Source organism: Anguilla rostrata, chromosome 6 (assembly GCF_018555375.3).
Source record: "Anguilla rostrata isolate EN2019 chromosome 6, ASM1855537v3, whole genome shotgun sequence".
Taxonomy (NCBI): domain Eukaryota; kingdom Metazoa; phylum Chordata; class Actinopteri; order Anguilliformes; family Anguillidae; genus Anguilla; species Anguilla rostrata.
Window position 1 is genome coordinate 11,022,588 of NC_057938.1, and position 20,679 is coordinate 11,043,266.

The 20,679-nt window shown below is 42.9% G+C and overlaps 1 protein-coding gene across 10 annotated transcripts in view; it reads left to right on the forward strand.

The window, feature by feature from the left end:
• LOC135256511 (lipoma-preferred partner homolog) overlaps positions 1-20,679 on the forward strand; it is a 126,024-nt gene that overhangs the window by 13,110 nt on the left and 92,235 nt on the right. For 7 of the 10 annotated variants that reach the window (XM_064338336.1, XM_064338338.1, XM_064338334.1 and 4 more), the window contains one exon: positions 15,802-15,853. The exons of the other annotated variants lie outside the window; for them this stretch is intronic. The gene's annotated coding sequence lies outside the window, so the exon portion shown is untranslated. The remainder of the gene's footprint in view (positions 1-15,801; positions 15,854-20,679) is intronic. 10 annotated transcript variants of the gene reach the window in all.

The following is a 20,679-nucleotide window of genomic DNA, read 5'->3' on the forward strand; positions in this document are numbered from 1 at the left end:
CCCCAACGGGCCTGTACACTGTGTTCCATTTAATTTTAAGAAGGGAGACAGCTAAGCAGGAGGTGGCACGTCTCGCCAGTCTCTGCTGTTCAGTTGAGTTGGCACCTTTGTCTCTGCTGCCTGCACGTGACCTTCTCAGTCTGCAAACACGGAACCCCAGATCAGGGACAGAGGTAACCGAAGATGCCAGAGGATGCCTGTTGTGTGCTTTTCAACAGCGCGTGAAAATCTGGAATACAGCAGTACAGAAAGTGCCCCTGTTCACCGCTCGCTTTGTTTTTTGGGCAGCTCAAAGCCAGGCCGGGTGACTGAATGTCTTGTGAACTATATGTGACTGAACTGGATAGCAAATACTAGGGATGAAAGCGTCTTTGGGCAGTGTGGCAAATCTCAAATGGTAAAAGCTGGTTCATGGTTCGTTACTGGTCTTTCCCATTGCACTGAACATATTCTACGCTTTACTGTAAGGCAGTCAATGCCTCACAGGACGAGGCAAAACCAGTAAATCGGTTTGATTCTAATGAAGCACCGTTGAACTAAACTTAAAAGTAAAAAAATCTGCAAAGTCATCCATGTTCAAAGAAAAAACAAAATACATAAGGTCATGTACAGTACGTAATTCCAAGCTCTTTACCATGAATAATACCAACTGTGTTTCCTCTGTTGTGTACACAAATTTTCCTCACAGGCCATCTTTTGTTTTGTTTTTCTTGTCATAGTCAAGGGCTCTCAAATATTTCACGTGAAACTGCTGATTACGATTAGCAACATGACAAGCACGTGTGCCCAAGGCGTTTGCATCCTCAGATTGAAAATGGCAACAGACGTGTCGGAATTGAGTCTTGGCTCTCGGATCTCTCTCTTTGTATCTCATGAGTGCTCGACTCCATGAGCAGGTCTGCACAAAGCTTTGCAGGCAATTATGAGATTTCTGATCTTGTTTCTGGAGAAAGTTGCGGTGGTTCTGCTGTCAGACTGCAGTAAGTAGCATGTGTTTGAACATGTTAAAGACACCCCCCCACACACCTCATGGCACTTTTCCCATCAAAGTAATTGAGAGCCAAGTCGGAGCTTGTTCCAGATGCCGATGTGTAAGATATCTCAAAGTGCAGCTGAATGAATTGCGTGAATCGGATGAAAACATGGCTCGTGTAAATCTCATCGCTCATAAATTGCTGCAGCAGTCGCGGATTTGCAGATGTAGTGCCGTGGCTCCTTGCCATCGTTACACCAGCTCCGTGTTTGCAACTTGCCGCTGGCCCATCGGTGGATTATGCAAAACTGGTTGTGTGCCAGTCATTCTCCACAATCTCTCCGCTTTTCGCGCTCTTGGCCGTGGTCCTTCAAGAACCCCCTCCCCCCCATTCGACACCTCTGAGCGAGTTTCCGCACTTTGCGAGCCTTCCTCCGCCATGTTGCTGTCGAGCGCTCCGATACTGCTGTTTCTGCGGCCTGAGGTGCCACCGCGTAATGGCTTGATACAGTAAGCCTGCCTTATGACTGCTGAGATGGTACATAATGTTTTCCGGCTATGGGCTTAATAGCACAGCGCTGGATCTATGAAATTAAGAGGCAGGGAAAGGTAGGCGTGAAGGAATTTAATGTAGCTGTGAGGAATTGTGTGGCAGACTTTAATGACGGCACGGTGTGGAAATCTCATTACTTTTTTGCTCTACGGTGTTCTACACACACAAGGCATCGGCATGCGACACCCTCTATCTCGCAAAAAGTGCTTGCTCTCCGTAGTCCTTTGGATCCACTTTCTGGATCAAAAGACATTGTACGCCCAAAAAAAATTCAGGGCTTGCTTCATGACATGAATATTCTACCTTCATAACCATAAAATGTGAAAACCTGTAAAAGTGACCAATCTTTCCCCCCTGCATAGTGACACAGTGCGCCTTGAAACTTGTCAGTGAAACTTGTAATTTTCAATAAACGTACGGTGTATCACATAAACAAAGCGGTTTGAAAACAGGGTCGGCTAGGGCATTCCATAATCTGTAAAGACACTCACCAAGAGCTCTGGTTGGGTTTCAAATTAGAGCCGTGGCTTCATCATTAGTCAACCATGACTTACAGTCTGCAGTGGTGAGACTCATCCTGCCGGGGATTGGCTGGAATTAGGTTGGCCAGGGGTCCCTGGGTTCCCACTGTATTATGTCCTCCCAAATTTGCACCAGGTAACTAGTTGTTGTTGTGAGTGAGCTGCTTGTACTGATTGACATTAGGTCGTACAACAGTGCCAGGCTTGCTGGGGAGCATGTCAGAGAGGGGTACACAGGCCTTGGCTGCCTGGCATTTTGTGTGGAGAGGATGGTGCAGTCGCGGCACGAAAGACATAATTGGGGATTCCTAATTAGAGGAAAATAGAAAATAGTTGTGAAAGTACAATAGCTGTCTGACAAAAATAACTTACTTAAAATGTAACGGTTAATTATACATTCCACCTAGCTTAATTCCCATGTGTCTGCTCTATGTAGCTATGTATGACTGTTAATGAACAAAAATAACCTAATACTTAATGAACTGAAAAATAAGACTACTAGGAATACTAATTACTGTGGGTAATTCAGAGCGTTCCTGCTTGGTTGCCTGTGTAAAGTGACGCCTGCATTACGATCCGCTTATGACTGGCGTGAACTGTGTTGGCGGATGGCTAGGCATGTTTTCGCGGCTCTGCGCTCTGCAGCCTGCCCTGCTGGACTGAATGACGCTGTTGCTGCAAAGGGACGTGCAACTATGATCTTGAACTCGCCCTTTTTATACCCTGTAGCATAACTTTATTCAAAATGAGCAGTCTTACAGAGGTTGGATAACTGGTCATAGTCAAGGCTTCTGTTTCTTTGACACCTAATTTACTTTTGTTGTTCAGTTCTCTCTTCAAAATTTGTATTCACAGATTGTAAGATTTGTTGTTTGTTTTTAGTAGACAACCCTCCCTTGTTAGTGAATAAATTTAAGGCATAATTGGCTAGAGTGATTTAAAGATTAGAGTTTAAGAGATTCACCCAAGTAGAGGATGATTATCTTCTTTAAAAAGGAAACAGATTCCGGGGTTTGAACAGTCTGGTTTAGACCGTTTATAGTGGAGTAACAGCAGCTATTCCTTTCTTAAGAACATAATTCTTTCTTTGGTTTTATTTTTTTGGTGTTGTGGTAAATCCTTGTAAGTCAGTCTTGATGTCTTTCTAAATGGACAGCTTGTCTCATTTTGTGGCTTTTCCCCCCAACCCTTAATTTTCGTAACCTGTTTTTCACGTGTTAGCCTAAATTTCAGTAGGATTACACAGTAATTATCCAATCTTTCACAAGCGCACACTTTCAGTAGTAATTACTAACAAATAACCATGATTACGGTGTAGTTAATTCACTCTGTAGGGTTTTCAGGGTGGTGGAAGTGGAAGTTAGTCATGATTTGCCAGCCTCTTCTTCTCAATGTGGATAAATAGCTGGTAACTTCAAAAGTTTGGATAGTGCATAAGAAGAGCATTTGTGTGTCTGAACTTTTGTGAAATAATTCACTAAACATGGAAGACATAAACTATGCAGCTCACACTCACTTAATCCATGCTTTCTTTCACATGTAAACCAATATGTAAACCATGTAACCAAACCAATACCCTTTTCCATTTGTTGCATTGGAAAAAAAAAAAAAAAAAAAAACCTTTATACCGTTATTTCACTGGTATGAGTGACTGGATATTACTCTCAATCTTGCTCATATATGTTGCTGGAAAGTAAATAAATTGTGTGGTCTAGGAAACTGAATGATTCTTTTCATTTTCCAGGTTGAAATCTGTCAAAGATGGTGGTAAATGGCACCCAAAATTTAATCCAGCAAAAGAAACATTTATCAGGAAGAATGCGTCTTATTTTGTCAACAGAATCACATGATTTTGCCTCCCTTAATACATCCAAAGTCCCTAATCACACATACTGTATCTAAACTATTTAAACAGATGAAAGCTGGTTCATCTGGTGAAAAGCGAAGCAAGCAAGACAACAAAAAATGAGTTATTTGGGTTAAGACCTGTGAGCAAATGGCAGATTAAATTTGTATTGAAAATTAATCTGAGAGCTTTCCCCTCTCTGAGTTCCATTTCTGTAGTGTATCTGGGAGGATAGTGCGTTGTTTGACCTAGGTAAAGCTTGATTGGTTAGTTCTGTACATCTGATTGACTCCAGATTTTTGGAGTTGACCATACAGTTCGCTGCCTCCTTTTCAAAGTATCAGGGCTGATGCTTAGCTTTTTCAAATGTCTGGTGTGTTGTAGCACGATGTGAAATGTAAAAATGGTCATATTTAAGACTGATATATTTTACTTTTAAAGGTTTTTTTCCTTTGCTTTGGGAAAAGAGCAGTTATGATTTGGTTCCACCAGTGGCTGTGGTGCTCCTAAAGCAGAGGTCACGTGGAGATTAATCTTGGATAAAGCAGTGGGCTAGTTGCTTTTGTTCAGCTGGACGCTCATTGAGCAATGAGGAAATGTGACCTCCCTGTGTTAGTATGACTAAATCAAGCCCCTTAGGAGTCTGTGGTCTGTTGGCAATGCTTCGATCAAACAAGATGAATCAAAAAATTGTTTTCTTTAAAAAAGACAGTTGTACACTTCCTGTTGTTGGTGTTGGTCTTTATCGGTCCTGAATTTGCCTTAATTTGATTTGGCATGGGTGCGTGGGTTCACAGACAGGGCTGCGTACATACGGTAAAGTTCATGATCGGGCCGGTGGAAAAAAGGTTTCCCTGCACAAATCCTGTCTGCGGCCATCCGGTCTTTTCAGATGAAAGTAAGATTAATCCTAAATTCCGTGAGATGTATAGGATCCAGAATAAAATTCCACAAAGCAGGATCACGGCTGGGGTAAAGTGACATTTTAGGAAACCGAAATCCCTGCACATCAGGCGTGGGTTTAGTGTGCTAATGCTGGCCTCACTACACACGGAATGCGGCGCTTCCCAGAAGCCAGAGGCAGTCGTGCACGTGGGAGAATTGTCTGAACTCCTGCCTGTGGTCCGCTGAATGCCGTTTGGCCTTATTCGCCAAAATGTAATTACAATTAATCTGGTTATGAGCCGATTCATCGTAGCCATCGATGAATTGCGGAGGAGGGCGTGGTTGTGGAGTTGAGGGAGTCGCGCAGGCTTACAGGAAATGCGACCCTGTCTGGCACCAGTTAGCATGTGGTGCTACCTGCGCTAGCTGCATTAGCGTCTGGTCCTTTGTAAGGAATCTGCAAGCAGGCCCCACTGTGTGCCCAAGTCACGTGTGCACCACCAGGATCAAGTCCTTTGTGATCCTAGTATTTTACTGAAAGCAAATTAACCTCTGACCAAAGTAATTCCTCGACAAAGGGGTTGCTGTTCTTAAATTCTGCCCCCCCCCCCCCCAGACAATTGGCCCTAAATGGATCACCTGCGCTCAGCTGTTTTCTGATGAATGGTACTTATGGGGTACAAATGCGTCCCCCCTAGGTGCTGACAGCCCGTGATTCATGGCGCTATATTTGGCACCCTGCTTAGGTTCTTTAAGTGGAATAGCAGGCTCGCATACGTAATTGCCTTTCCTCCTCTGGCCTTGACTGACCCCACCGTAAAGAGCACCCAAGATTGTTCTCTCCCCATGATTGAATCCCCCGTACAGCCGTGACATTTAACAAGCATGTGTGCGAATGCACATACGCCTGTGCCTGGATAAAGATATCAGCCAAATGAAGGAGGAAAAAAAATAAAATATGTAGGTTGTTATGCAATTGAGCCAAAGTTAATTTTGAAAAGTTTGGAGAACCTGACTCCTGGCCAGGTTTAAGTATTTGGTCGAGGTTGTTTAAATTTAAGCGACCTTTAAAAAGACAGTTCATAAATGTCAGACTTGTGGGTGTCCTTTATAGTGAGAAGATAAATGTAAATAAAAATCCAGAAATACAGAACTATACAAGGCTATTTATATATTTTTTAATGTATATATATATATCATGCTTCAAATGGTTTTAAGTGGTGTGTAATTTATTGTGGTGCCAAAATGTAGTAATATCCTAACTGCAGATGCATGCAGATACTGCTGCATACTGTTGTTTGTAATTACCATGCGTTGCTTGGTGAGGGAGGGTTTTTTTTGCCAGGCACCTCTTCCCGTCCGCCAGGTATGCAGTCTGCTTGTGTTAGCCACACAGGAAAAGCAGTCCTCTGGTGCAGTAAGTGCAGCTCCACTGTAATGATAGCGGTTAAAGATGGGGGGGGAGACTGTATTGTGGAAAGTAAATTGTGATTGTCAAGTACAAATACATTCCGCCATTATGAGTGGCAACAGCCTCATTTGAAAAATTGGATTCTGACCGTAGTTAATTTGCCACCATCTTTTGTTATGGGCCGCCTCCTTCTGGTATTCGATTTTGAGACGTTAACACCACGTAGCTCCTTAAGCTGATTATAAACTTCAGCACAATAGCAGTGACTATTTCATCAAGTGGGAAAAACTGTATGGACACAATCTGCCAATGGTCTGGATTAGGCCTAGGCCTACCTGTTCTGCTGATCTTATAAGCAAATTGAGAGCTTGCTGCCCTGTTGCTGCGATTGGTATCACGTGGCTCCTTAAAGCTGACTTAAGTCCCCAGGGATGATTATGATAAGTAGCCGAATCATGGGTATCACGCTGTTGGGGGTCGTTTAGGTTAAGCTCTGGTTTGTCTTTAACTTGAAGTGGAAAAGCGTTCATTCATTCATTCATTCATTCATTCATTCATTTATTTATTTACTATTTTGCAAAAGTTTTTTCTTTTTTTTTTAATGTTCAGTGATGGTGGATGTTTTCACTGTGGTGTTGCGTCCCATTCCCATATGGAAATACTGTCAGTACAGTAAACTGACTGCGCAGTAGGACTTTGCAATGCACTTGACCTCACAAGTGACAACACCTGTTGCATGTAGCAGGTGAATACACTTAAAGTAAGGGAAAGTGAACTGGTACAAAATGAGCAACCAATGATCTAGTCGGCCAAATAGGTTGAGAAGAAAGGCTTAAAACTGAGCATAAATGCAGTGCCTACCATTTTGATAATTGAATAACCCCCGTTCCTTCCCCGCCCCAGCAAAATGTTTTTGACTTGAGTCATTTTGCCTTAAGTTTTATTTAGCCCTTAGCCCTCGTAAAATGCCTTATTAATGCTTCACATTCATTCAAATAATAAATGTCATATTTAAAAATTGTCAATGGTGCCCTTTTGTGCAAAGCAGAAATAAATAATTGGTTTCAAATGGCATGTCAGTGTGTACTAGGCTGTAGGCACATCTGTATTTTACATTGCTCCCGCCAATGTTATAAATAAAACATAGCTGACATTGTGTACAGTATGTCCTGAGCCCAACACCACCACATGGTCATCATGACAACTGGGGCATGGACTTGATGCATGATTGAGATCTAGATGAGTATGAGATATTAAGTTACATCCAAACCCTCTGAACAACTGTACTGTATCTTACAATTACTTTTGCTTTGGATTAGGCTTTATCGGTTTGGATACACAGGGTTGTGTACACTACACACATTTGTTTTAGGCAAATGTGTACTGAAGGTTTATAGTGTTGTCATGGGTATTAATACAGGGAATATTTAGCATGTTTAGGAGAAAGGAGGGAGCCTGCACTGTACTCTCAGTTTATTGGGGCACGAGAGAAGTGAATCTGCTTTATGACTCCTCGTGCACATTTATCTCACTCCATTATCACAGCTCATCGCGTACTGTGCCGGCGAGGTGCTTCCGATTTCGCGCGGAAAAGCTGTTCTGTTAGCGGATAACCGGCACGTTATCAGTGACGCATTAGCGGATGGATTTCAGCAGCGGCGACGGGGGCGCCAGTCGCTGACGGGGGCACGTCACGTTTCTCCTGGGTGCCAGGTTGACCGGACACGGGGGTCTCATCCCCGGCCGTTCTCTTTAATCACACGTCTCTCTCGCCGGACTCAAATTACCCGAGGGCTTTGCGGTCTTACGCATTAACTGATCCGCAAAAGATTAACCCCATCCTGGCGTATTTATGGTACATGTGTTGGAGGCTGGGGTCAAAATCGTTGGTAACCAGCGAGTATTCAGGTAAGATGCTCAAATCTGAAGAGGGAATCTCTCTTAATCTTCTTATGTGTCGTCCAACTTTCATTTGTTTTTTTAACCGATGCAAATCTTGCAAGCAGGACTACATCTGTCTCGCTGCACCCAAATCCATCCCATTTTTTGCTTCTTCATTTAGCCGCTGGCCAGCAAAGACCATCCATCCGGTGGCAGTGATAAGGACAGCAGCGAAAGTCTGAAGAGGCCTTGCTCTCTGCTTTCCTTCCTGGTGTAGTGGAGTTCCCCTCTCTATTACAGAAACAAAGCTCTTATGATGCCCTCTTTAGGTTTAAAAGCACAGAGACCAAGTTTTCAGCATGAAGTAGCAATGCTTTTTTGGTTTTTTTTCTTGGTTTTTGTAGCATTATTGCTACAGGTCTGTATACATTGATTCAGTATTCATATTAGGATGTTATCAAGGGAAGCACTTTATGTACGTTTTGCATTTAAACACATTCATTTTGGAGTGGCTCTTCTCCAGTATTATATTAATATTGTATTGATAAACACCAGTATAATATTAATATTGTATTGATATTAAAGCCTAATAGTGTATGGCACAGTCCTGTAATAAACATATTTTTATGAACAAGAGCAAGTATCGAAGGGGACGTGTACAAGTTAGTAGCGAAATAGCTGTAACATTAATTACAAAGAGCCCCAGCAGGAAAGAAGGGATCAGTGAATATTGCATGTTCCCAGGAGAGAGCAAGTCTGGGTTGATGCAACCAAAATGCAATATAAAGAGGTACATTTTTCAGCCTGCATCTAAAAGTAGCCAGTTGTTCTGGGTATTATAATTCTCATTTCTGCAACTGTGTTGCACTAGAAGAGGGGAATCCAGGTGAATAAGCAGGTAAATAGCACAGACCATACACGGTACATTTCAGTGTGTGCTTATGGTGACAGATTTCTCTCTGGAATTAGCTTGGGCTGTCACTGAATTACTGTGGCACGCGGAGCGTGTGCTCTCTCTAGGGTTCCAGGTGAGAACGTGGTCTGTGTTTTGAAGCGAGTGCTTTTCAAATGTTTTAAATAAAATTACAAAAGTCGCCTGTGTAAAGGGCACCATTTCCTTCATTGCGAACATTTGATAATTGGGTTTTGTGTTTCGTTGCTGATTGCCATTTTGTAAATAACGGCATCATAGGGCTATTTGTCATTACTTTGGAGTACCATAGGCAGTGAGAACTCGGATAACAAGAAGCTACTCTTAAAGAAGGCAATACTAAGTTTAATTAGGCTGAGAGGCCCAGAAATGGCCTCTGTTTGCAACCGCAGCCGTGTTCCATGTTCCATGTTCCATGCGCGAGCCACCCTGCTAAATTGTGAGCGCTGAGACATTCGCGGTTCTCATCCGAATCACGTGGTCTCCAGCAGCTCGGAGGAAGACCTTTTAATATACGGCTTTGAAATGCGCGCCTTATGAGTCTATGAGCGCCTTTTTTGGCCATTGGAGGCTGCTGAAGAGCGCTGAAATTCGGATCCCTTTCCAACTCAACCCTCCCATACCCTTGGTGACAGGTGCTAATTGTGTGTCCCCCAGCGGTCGGGACTGGCTAGGTCCGGATTCAATCCGAGGCTCCATGCTGCAGCTCGACCTCGCTGATTTATGTAGTACCTCTTCTGGATTGATTGCTCAGAATAGGTCAAGCCAGTAAAATAATTTTTTTTTGTGTACATGTCATTAAATGTGGGTATCATCCCAAAAGAGGGGTAGCCCTGGGAATGTAGGGACATCCGCACACATTAAGGGAAGAGCACAGTCTTCATCATGACACTGACAGCATGACGAAGTGTTCCCAGATAACTACTGAACTCATAAAGCACCTAGTTTTATGATCTTTTTTTATGGAGAGCTACATTTTGTTGGAGGATGAAAAAAAATTGAGACAATGCCCCAATCTAGATTGGTAATACATGCATGGAACTCACTGTCTCAGACAAAATTTATGCTTCTTGGGATTTTGTTGTGTGTGTTGTCGAAATTGTCGACAGAGCAAAGATTCATGGCCTCTATGTGGAGTCACACCAGACGAGATTCAGTGAGAGTTTGGGAATTTATGAAGCTTTATTTTGCATAAGCTTGAAGGGTGGCATGAATCCTGAGTAGAGATGGTGAATCCTTTAGATCTTAGAATGACTTGACCAATTTATTAAACGGACTATTCAGGGCTGGAAGACTCCTTTCCATAATGGGTATTTTGGGGAATTTTTCTTTTCTGTATTTTGTGAACACATTGATTCCAACGTTATTTAGAATTTATACCTGACATAGCGTTGTTTTTTCTAGAGGTTGCAGGTTTACAGGGGGCTATATAAGGTCTTCCTCCCTTCCCTTGTCATTGCTGTCTTTCAGAGCAAATTTAAGCAGGTGTCTTTTCCCACTCCGTACACAGTGTACAATGGTTGACAGAAGTTGTTTTTAACTTTTTTACATTTTTTTTTTACAAATTTATCATTGTTTATGATTTGATATGAGTGACCTCTGTGATTAGCATGCTCACACGGCACTTGCCCGTGTCCTTGTCATTTGACAGACGAGAGGCGGTTGTTTATCAGTACTTGTGGTGAGGCAGGGTTGTGACTGGGATAAGGGACACAGTGTACAGAGGGGATGTGGAAACAGGAATAGACGGGGTCTGTTCCCTTGGCCTGTAGTTTCTGCCTGTTTCGCGTGAGATTGAAAGCACAGCGTTGCAGCCTAAATTCCTGGCATAGTGACCATTTCTTTGAGCTTGTGTGAGTAACTCTGGCTGCGCAGAGAGAGAGGAAAAAATGAAGAGGTCATGCTTCTGAAAGGAAGTTTTAAAGGCTTTAAGTTTTAATGCGGCAGTGTTTGCGAAATGCATGTTGCCTTTTGTCTGGTTTTTTTCCCGGGCAACTCAGTCAGTTGAATGGATATATAGCAGAAGGGGAGACTGACCATTTATTTGTATTTGTTTCCAGGAAATAAATTTGTAGCAGTGTTATTTTTGCCCTGAAGATGACTCTAATGTTTGTTATAAGTTTAGCATGCTCTGAAGTATGAAAACAGGCAAGGGGTCAAAAGAACCCTGGTGGTCAGAAGAAGCAGAGTTCAGCCCCCCTCTTCCCCCTAAAGGGGGGCTAGTGCTATTAAAAATTCAGAAGGAGCTCAGTTTCTCAAAACATATTTCCTCATCTGTAAGAAAGGGTTTTTGGAAGGTTTTTATAGGTGTTAGAAGCTCCCAGTAAAATAGATTGCATAGCCCGCTTCATTTTATATCATAGTGTGTGACTGGCCCCCTTTTTAATCCCACGCTGTCTTTACTCACTCCTGTTAAATACATAATGGCACCACAGTGGCAAGCGCATACAGTTAGCAGTGTTTAATTGTTTTCAGTTCTGCCTCGTTGTAAGTCCGCGGTGTGATTCAGAAGTCAATCGAGCCAAAAGGCAGTATCATAAAGGTGAATCAAATATTCTGCTTTCATATCATGAGTGCTGGCTTGTATATCATTAGCGTTTTGTAATAAATTTGTTCAATATTTTTTTTATAAGTTGATCCAACAAGTGCTCCAGCAGGAACCATCACTAGAGTAAATATTGTTTTGAAAACATAATTCTAAGTTCCGAATGAATATATTAAAAACATCACTAGTAAAATTAGTAAACAATACTTGAAATTCAAGATATTAAACACCATGTACTGTCAGATTAATTGTGTATAAATGCATAATATAGAACAAAATAGTTTTGATTTGACAGAATAATAGCTACATTGGGGAAAGTTTGTCAAATTATGTAGAGAAAACAGTAACACTACAAGGTGTTCATTGAGTGCAGATGTCATTAAAGGACACGCACATGTAAAAGCAGAGGAGTACTTCACTGCAGTCGATGTTAAGCACAGTGTTTTTATGTTCATAATATTATTGGCATTGAGCAGACTTCTTATTCACAACAACATACACAATTCTTCATTTTTACACAGTGTCTGTGTATGCAGCTGGATATAGGCTATGCTGAAGCAATTCAGCTTAAATACCTTGCTCAAGGGTACGATGGCCGTGTCCCACTTTGCAATTTGAACCTGTAACATTTTGGTTATAAGCCCAGTTCCTGAACTGTTGGACTGCACGACTGTCCCGCACTTATCTAAATGTGCTGTTCTGCAGACCGATTCGATTTAAGCGTGAAGTGGTAAACAAAAGGCAGCCTTGCTACATACCTGACTCTGACCGCACGTCTCGGCCTTGTAAAGTGCGCTTGGTGTTTGGGAAAAGGATTGCAGAACTGCAGATATGCAGCTGAAACCACTGCTGGGACATGACAGCAGAGCATGTCATTGCATTATTTGTTTGTCTCGCAGATGACCCTGCCTGACCTCGTTTTGGGTAACATACCTACCTGGTACTTATGCTGTATACGTTCGCATGGATGGATATGCATTGACACAGTTCAGGTTTAACAGCTTTTTGCTGAAGGCAAATTCAAAACTGTAGCATTCTTTGTGCCCGTCCGGTACCTGAAACGCTAGGCTAACCCGGCGGCCCTGCAGTTATGCGGGTTGTCTTCTTAGGTGCGAGCCTCATGCTTATCACAAATGAAACGGCAGTAATACATGATGGATAAGCCCTCTTAAACCAGGGGACAGCACTGCTGAAAGGGTCTTACTCCCGTTTAACCCCTTCCAGATGGCCCGTTAAAAAAAGAGAACAAACACGTTCAGATGGTAATGTCCCATTTTTATCATTTTCTCTCTAGCGAAAATGCTGTTTGACTGGCCCAATGCTGGCCAAGCCATAAAGCAAGGCCTTAGGAAAGAAAAGAAAATGTCTCCATATACATTTTTTTTTTTACACCACCACGGTCGTATGCCAGTATTCATTCAGATTCTTTTTACTTTTGGTTTAAAGGACAGCGGGACGTCCGTCCTCCTTACATATGTTATTTATTTATTTATTTATTTTCAGAGGGGTAGAAAGCAAACATGGGTAACAGGCAGAGAAGGGACCTCAGCTGAGAAAGTGGGCTGGGATCAGACCCCTGGGCGTTCGGGGGGGACTCTTATCGGCTCGAGGCTCGACCACACGTCTTGCTGATTAGTTAGCTACACCGACTGAGACCTCTGTAAGGTTTTTTCCTCCGCTGTCGTCCCTAGCGCACTGAGAGAGAGAGAGGGAGAATGTTTGTGTGTGTGTGTGTGTGTGTGTGTGTGTGTGTGTACGCGCACATAAAACACAAAGGACTTGAATGAATCTCTTTTTCACCGCACAGCTTCCTTTCACAATGAGATGAATGAGATAATGTGTGAGGTAAGATAAGCAGCGCCTGAAATAAACTGGTAAATAGACTGACTTGGCAGGGTGGTGCTCTGATCAGAAGTGCTTTCATGGAACTGTGAATGGCATTGCTAATGTTCATGGAAAAAAATATAGATGATGATAATGATGATTATTATTGCTTCACTTAATTACTATTATTACTTATGTTTATTATTCAAACACATTAATTGACTCCTCCTTCAGAACAGTCTAATGGCACTTCAGACTGGTGCGCTAGCAACTTATATGCGCTGACAGACTATAAACTACTAGATCATTTTACAGAAATTAATCTAAATTACTATCACAGCTGTTACAATGTAAAAGCTGGAAGTTGATGTGTTAAACCTATCCTGAGCTGCAGATTTTGTCTTTGGCCAGAGGTACTGAAGATTGTTTCAGAGATTTTTTTTATTAATGAGCTGTGTCATTCTATTGACTAGACCTCAAAGCCAGAAAAGGCCAAGAGCAGTTTGATACACATTTTAAATAAGTGCCTTTTATATTTGAATTGCTAAGTGAAAAATGCTTCGTTGAGGAACAATGTCATGCATAGCCTGTGTTGAATTTTGGAGGCTCTCCATGAACGGTTCATTGAATGTGCTTCAATCAGTTTTTTTTTTTTTGTTTGTTTTTTTTTTTTTTTTGGAGTGGACAGTCTGTTCTCATTTTCTGTTTTTTGCTTTATTCAGACTGATAGAAAACAGCACTGGTAACAGAGAGGACAGAGCACAGCACAGAAGGTGCCTTATTGGGGATTGACCCCCCCACCCGTGCATATATGGCTCCAGAGTGGGCCACCCTATGAATCCCTCCACACATCTCGCCACAACTTGGTAATTTTGTCACAACATGGAATTTAGTGGTGGCTTCACTGAAACTTTCCTCTGCAAGAGGTCATCCAGATATCAACGTCTGTGAATTACCAGGTACTGCAGAGGGCCGAATAGTTGTAGGTTGCAAAATGCCCCCCATTCTAAATCAAAATAGATGGGGTGCTTTATACATTTATTAGGGATATAAATAGGGCTGAAATCACCATGAAAGCCACCTGCGTTTATATCACTGAAACGCCGAACCTGGTCCTGTTTAATCCTCGCTAGCTTCAGCCACCTGCGTTTGTGTCCTCAGAAAGCTTTCAGCGCATGCAGATGCTGGGGAAGCAACGTTTCCTCTATCATTTCTATGATCATAGTGTCTGTCACCAAACAAAATGGAAAGATTGACATGTAGCCTAATTATGCCTCAGGGCACTCTCAGCAGGAGGCTGAAATGGTTGTCAGGAGCAGAATGTGTCTTAAGCTCACTTCCTGGAAGGCTGTACGTGTGTCGGTGTTTTTACGTAATATTCTGCTCTTAATAACCTGCTCTATATTTAGCCCTGCTATTAACTTTTATTGGGAAACTGTTTTTGGAACAGTTAATGCACACCTGCTCCTGTTCTTTGTCCATTAGTTGTATTTCTCCAGTGCATTAATTGTATTGTAGCACACTGACAGTAACTTGCTGGACGGCGTGGGCCGAGGGATTTGGGTGGAACGCAAACTAGCGATGGCGTGGCCCACCTGGGCCCCAGCAAAGGCAACGCTCCAGTCAGAGCCCGATTGATGTCAGTTACGTTCACGTCAGTCACAACAGCGTCCCCATTATGGGTCGCTGAAGATCTCTCTGTCTGCTATGTGGGGGTATGCTGATGTCAGAATAATGAAGAACAGAAATCTTCCCCCGTTGGGAATCCTGCAGGCCTGGCCAAAGGTTCCCTGGGTTTCCGTGGAGCTGCTTCTGTCCCGCAGTACCCCAGCCGTCCTTAAGCAGCCATCAGAAGGAGAGGCGGAGCGTCGCTCCTGACGGACTTCTCCGAGGGCCGCCGGCTTCGGCGCTCACGCTTGCCGGCTGTTCTTTTTGATTGGCTGTGGGTGGCGCAGCGTCCGGTCGAGAGGCACGATTGATTCCGCATCAGGGAGAAACAGAATGGTTCAGAAAATAAGTAGGCTCTCTGGAAAAGCTTTTTTAGCGAATAGGCTAAGGATATACTGAATCGAATTACATCGACAGCGATTACTGATGCTGTGCACATGAATAATGCCACATATTGAAATTAATTTGTTTGAAGAGCACAGCATTTGTTGCCATTGTTGTTATGGCATTCATTGTTATTGTTTGTTATCAGCGTCTTTCTTCATTACCGTTCGCTCATTAGCATTAAAGAGAACATGATTGATTCCTCAGATTGTTTTCACCTGTGTGGATGATTCACTGCACAGGAAGAAAACCTCAGACTCTAACCCAGACTGCATTCCTAGAGGAGCGGGGTGGGGTGGGGTGGGGTTGGGGTTGGGGTGGGGTGGGGTGACTGGCTCAGCTGTAGTTCTCACTCGCCATCTGTGTCTTTGTCACTCAGGTGTCCAGTCAGGCGGTGACGTGCTGCCCCTCGTCAGTTGAAGCGTAATTCGGTGAGTCACCTTATTCCCACCCCCACCCCCACCCCCACCCCGCTCTCTCTACAGTGCATGCAGTCCCTTTATAGACGCAAGCTCACAAAGACTGTACTGATGGATGCTTTTCAGCGCACATACAATGCGGTTTTGTGTCTACATTGGTCCAGTTCCCTTTGCTTTGCATGGGGTGGGATGGATGTGGAGCTGGCCTCTGTATTTGTTTGTTTGACATTACTGCAATTCCACATTCCATCAGCTAACAAACCAGGCAGAAGTCACGGGTTCAGGGTTCAGCAGCCTTGCAAGCCTGACCTGTTCTGTGATACCCAGAATCCTTTGCTGCCCACACTTTTAAATGCCTGCCTGAGTAACCACATCTGTCTGTCTTGTACTCAAAAAATACATAAATAATAACAATGGATTGCATTTATACAGTGCCATTCGAAGTGCTCTATAGTGTATGGGAGATGCTTGCCTCAACTGCTAACAATTGTAACACGTCAGCCAGTTTGCGCATGAATGCGCACCACACATCAGCTGAGGTGACGAGGGAGGGAACATTATACCAATTAAACTGGGGGGAGGGGGGATTAGATGGTGAGACAGAGCCAGGTTTGGGATTTGCCCTGAACACTAGAGAACCCTCTATTCTATGGATTACATAACCACTTTGGATTTCTTTTCATTATACAGATGAGGTTCCTTTTCACTTTCCAACTCAAAGAGGCCTGAATTGGGGTTGATGTGCTTTCCTTGGATTCATAGCAGAGTGAAAAGCACTTTGTGGCTGTATTCTTAAAATTTTAGGAAACTAAATGTGAAGGGCCATTCTTATCACAAAGTCAGCGAGCAGAATGAGTTATGCAGGTTGTAAATGGACAGGCCAGTTAATTAGTGCTCAGGTAGTGCAGTCTATCTGGGCAGGTTACTCAGTAGTGTCTGGCACCTCTGGTGTCAGGTGACAGACCTGTGTTCTAGTTCACTGCTCCTCCCAGGTTGCTTAAAGAGCATTTTGCTGTCAGGCTAGTCAGGAAGTAATGAGGCAGTGCAATATGGCTGCATTCAGGGACATTCTAGAATGTAATTTCTTTCCAGCAAACAAGTGCAAATGTTAGCCTTTAAGAGGTTACATACCAGTGGCTACTGGGTGGCTCATCCAGTCAAAGCACTGTTTTGGTTCATGGATGGACTCTACTGCCAGCCACCCTGCAGGACGATGCTTAGTTGGCTGTAGTTTCATGTTGTGATTGGGATATACTGATGAGTAGTCTGAAGTAATTTCCCCTTCAGATTGAACAGAAATCATCATTTCACAGCTATTCTTTTAAAAAATGGGGGGGTGAAGAAGGCAGGCATGCCCTTAGACTCTCTTAGACAGTTTCAGTTCTTGGGGTCCATACATTTCAACCCCCCCCCCCCCAATATTCAAACTAAAGTTACATCTTTGCATCCAGACATCCAAGATCCTTCTCTAATCACTCCTTAGAAACCTTCTGCTGGTTGATTGGGTGTCTGCAGTCTGCAAGCACATGTTAAGCTGCACATGAAAGCTCAACTATGCAAAACTGGGCTTCTGAGTGAAAAGAAGCAGCTGGTGGCATTCCATGCTTTGGAGGAGAGTGTGTGCTTGGGAACATTCGTACCACAGTGTGACCACTACTGACATTTGACTAAATGATAACCATCAGGAGCTGTTACCAGTAAGATGTTAATGAAATGTGGCTGGAAATATTTTCTGTATTTTTGGCTAAATTGTTAGGAACAGTTTTTGTGTTCTGTATCTGTTTGTGGAATGTTCTCACGGTAACACAACCAAATCTAACCAGGATGTGCCCAAACATCCTTGAAACGTGTTAGCAGGGCTGTTTGAATTTAGGAACTCCGTGACTGTGGTTTGCAGTGAGCTGAATTATTAACAAACTTGTCAATATAAGTACACCTGAGGGTTTAAGTAAAAAAAAAATAAAATAAAAAAGTAACGAAAGAGCACAAAGACCACATTTAAATGTTCATACACATTTAAATGTGGGACGTAAGAGTGCCAGGGACCTATTTGAATCAAATAGGTATTATTTCTCTGTATTATCCACATTTAACAAGCAATCTTTGGTCTACATTCCAACTGCTGCTTTATTCAGTCTGCATATTTTCATATAATTTTATGAAGTGCTCTATGGAAATGGACTATGTTTGCCAATGCACTTCAGAATAGCGTTCATGGTCATTATCTCTTTCAGCCGCACAACCAAGCATAAACAGAGAGACCCTCCTCATTCTTGCTGGAAAATCCACTGTAGGCACGATGTATGGGTTGCTAAATGCCGAAGCGTATTCGTATCTAAGTGGTTTGAATAGAGGCTGGCCGTGTGTTCAGATTCCTCTCCAGACCTCCCTCTGCCTGCTGGAATGACCTGGTGAACATGTTGAATCCTTATACAATCCCCTCTCATTCACCCACCTTTGTGTGTGTCCTGCCATTCTTTCTCTTGTGTCTGGGTGTTTGGTGAGTGTGTGTGTGTGTGTGAACTCATGTCCCCCCTACTCCAGCCTGCACTTTTCCCCCTCAGACTTCACTAACAAGGAGACGGCGATCCTTGAGACGCTGCTCGGCTTGAGTAAGGAGTGGTTTCAGGCAGGAGGTCTCCAAAATTATACCCAACTTGACCCTGTCCCAGGGATATGCCTTGCTCAAACCTGATGAACCCAAAAAAACAAAAACTTGTGTGCCCAAACTTGGTCTAGATGTGCAGAAGACACTCATTGCCACAGCACTGCAGGCACTGCATAGGTGGATGCGGTAGGGCTGGCAGTTCTCCTGGGACTCCCTGCTCTTCCGCGATACAGTGACTCAGTCTGCGTAATCCGATGAGTCCTCAGGTGCTTGAGGTAATTCTACCTCTGTCTGGGTCGCCGCCAGCCTTGTGTTTCAGGCATCATATGCGTGTCATGTGATTTGAGCTGTTTACTCATCCTCCAGTTGTTTACTCTCTATAAGATCAGTCATTTCAGCTCTTGCTAAATGCGCCTCATCATATAAATCTGGGAGATTAGAGGCTGATTGTTTCCATGACCAGCAAATTAAGCAGAGTCCAAAGCCAAGAGTTTGCATCTTTATATTGCTTGTTCCCAGCCTGCCGCTATCAACCACTATGCTGTTGTACAGCCTGTCACTGTTTGTGATGTATGGGCTGAGAACCAGGGGAGCATCTGCGTTGTTCTGTCGTCAGCTGCCATAGTTCCATGAAATTGGGCTAATCAGATCAACCTGTTTGCAGAGGTTGTGGGAACCTTCTAGAAATCTTGGCTTTATATTTTTTGATGACCCATTTGCCTTAACTTACAGAGCAGTGGTGGCCAGCTGTGAGGTCACTGCATTGCCCCTGTTAAAGACCCACTGCACTGGCCTGGCATGAATCTGAGTGAACATTCATTCCAAGAGATAGTCATAATAAATGACTAGGCCAACGCAGGTCCTCTTAAACATTTTTATTCTTAAGAACATATAAAGAATGAAGATGAAGAATGACACATTTGAGAAGTTGCACAGAAATACATGTTGGACTCTGATCATAGACCTTCACATCTTGCCATCACCTGTCTTCCTCCAAAATCTTGCTCCTCTCTTGTACTCTCAGAAATATTATTTTTCTGCAGAATAGAGTAAAGGTAAATTTGTCAAATGTTCAGTTTCCTCTCCTATATCATATCTTATGTAGCGGGTGGTTGTCGACATAAGATAAATAGAAATAATAACGGGATATTAATGCATAATTAATAACTGCCTGATTTTAGAAAAGAGTCAATGAACACACTGTTCCTATTAAGCATAAATATGATTTTTTTTTTAAGTGGCAGGTAGTTAACGATAATAAATTTGCACATTTTAATGTGAAATTATTAGAAATAATGGTTTTATTTGTGTACTTCTCACTTGTATTTGTGGTTGAAGAATTTAGTCTAAGAACAGTATATTGGCAAACTGCATATAGCCTAATACTGGTGTGCATTAGTATACTGTACCAATCCAGGCAAACATTTTAATGCACATAAAAGTTCTGAAAATTTTTAACAAACTAACCAAACATAACCTAAGCAGTGAACTTCTACCTTAAAGAAGTATCAAGGAGGGGAAGAGGCTGTATGTGTAGCTAGTGAATACAGAAGGAAAAAGGCCTCTATTTAGCACAACCCTCGCGATCTTTGTCTTCACCTTTGCACGATTAATTTAAGGATCATGAATTTTCCATGAGGCCGGAGGCTCGAAGTCACTCAAGGTAGGAGGGGGATATTATTAAAAACTCATTGGAGAAGCGCGTTGCGTGGCCCTCTTTTGTTGTTTAACATGCTGAAGCGTTGTTCCAACAAGGAACTGATTAATTTATGCCGCATTAATGGATGCTGTCTGTCACCACAGACTTGCTCACCCCGTTGATATCAGTTGAGTTTTCGGAATTGTTGTTTGAGTTTGTCCTGAGGTCATTCTTGGGCATCCGTGACATAGGTGATCGCTTAGGACCCCAAATGTCTAGAGGCCCTTCTTTCTCATTCACACCTGTAAGCCTTCTGTCGTTCCTGGGTTGGCTACTCAAAATGCAGCCTCCTAAGAATATTTTTCCTTGGGGTTCTAATAGTTTAGAGCCAACCCTGATTGTAGTCCCACGCTGTAGAACATCTTTTAATGGTTTTCCTTATAACCCAGAATCCTTCATTGTCTCTGGCAAGCTGAGTGGGTCCTTACTAAACTGCACAGACAGTCATGGAGTTTCAGGAGCCTCTGCTATTAATGTAATTAAGTCTTAAATTGACTCTTAGTGTTATAACTGGATAGAAATTCACTTCAG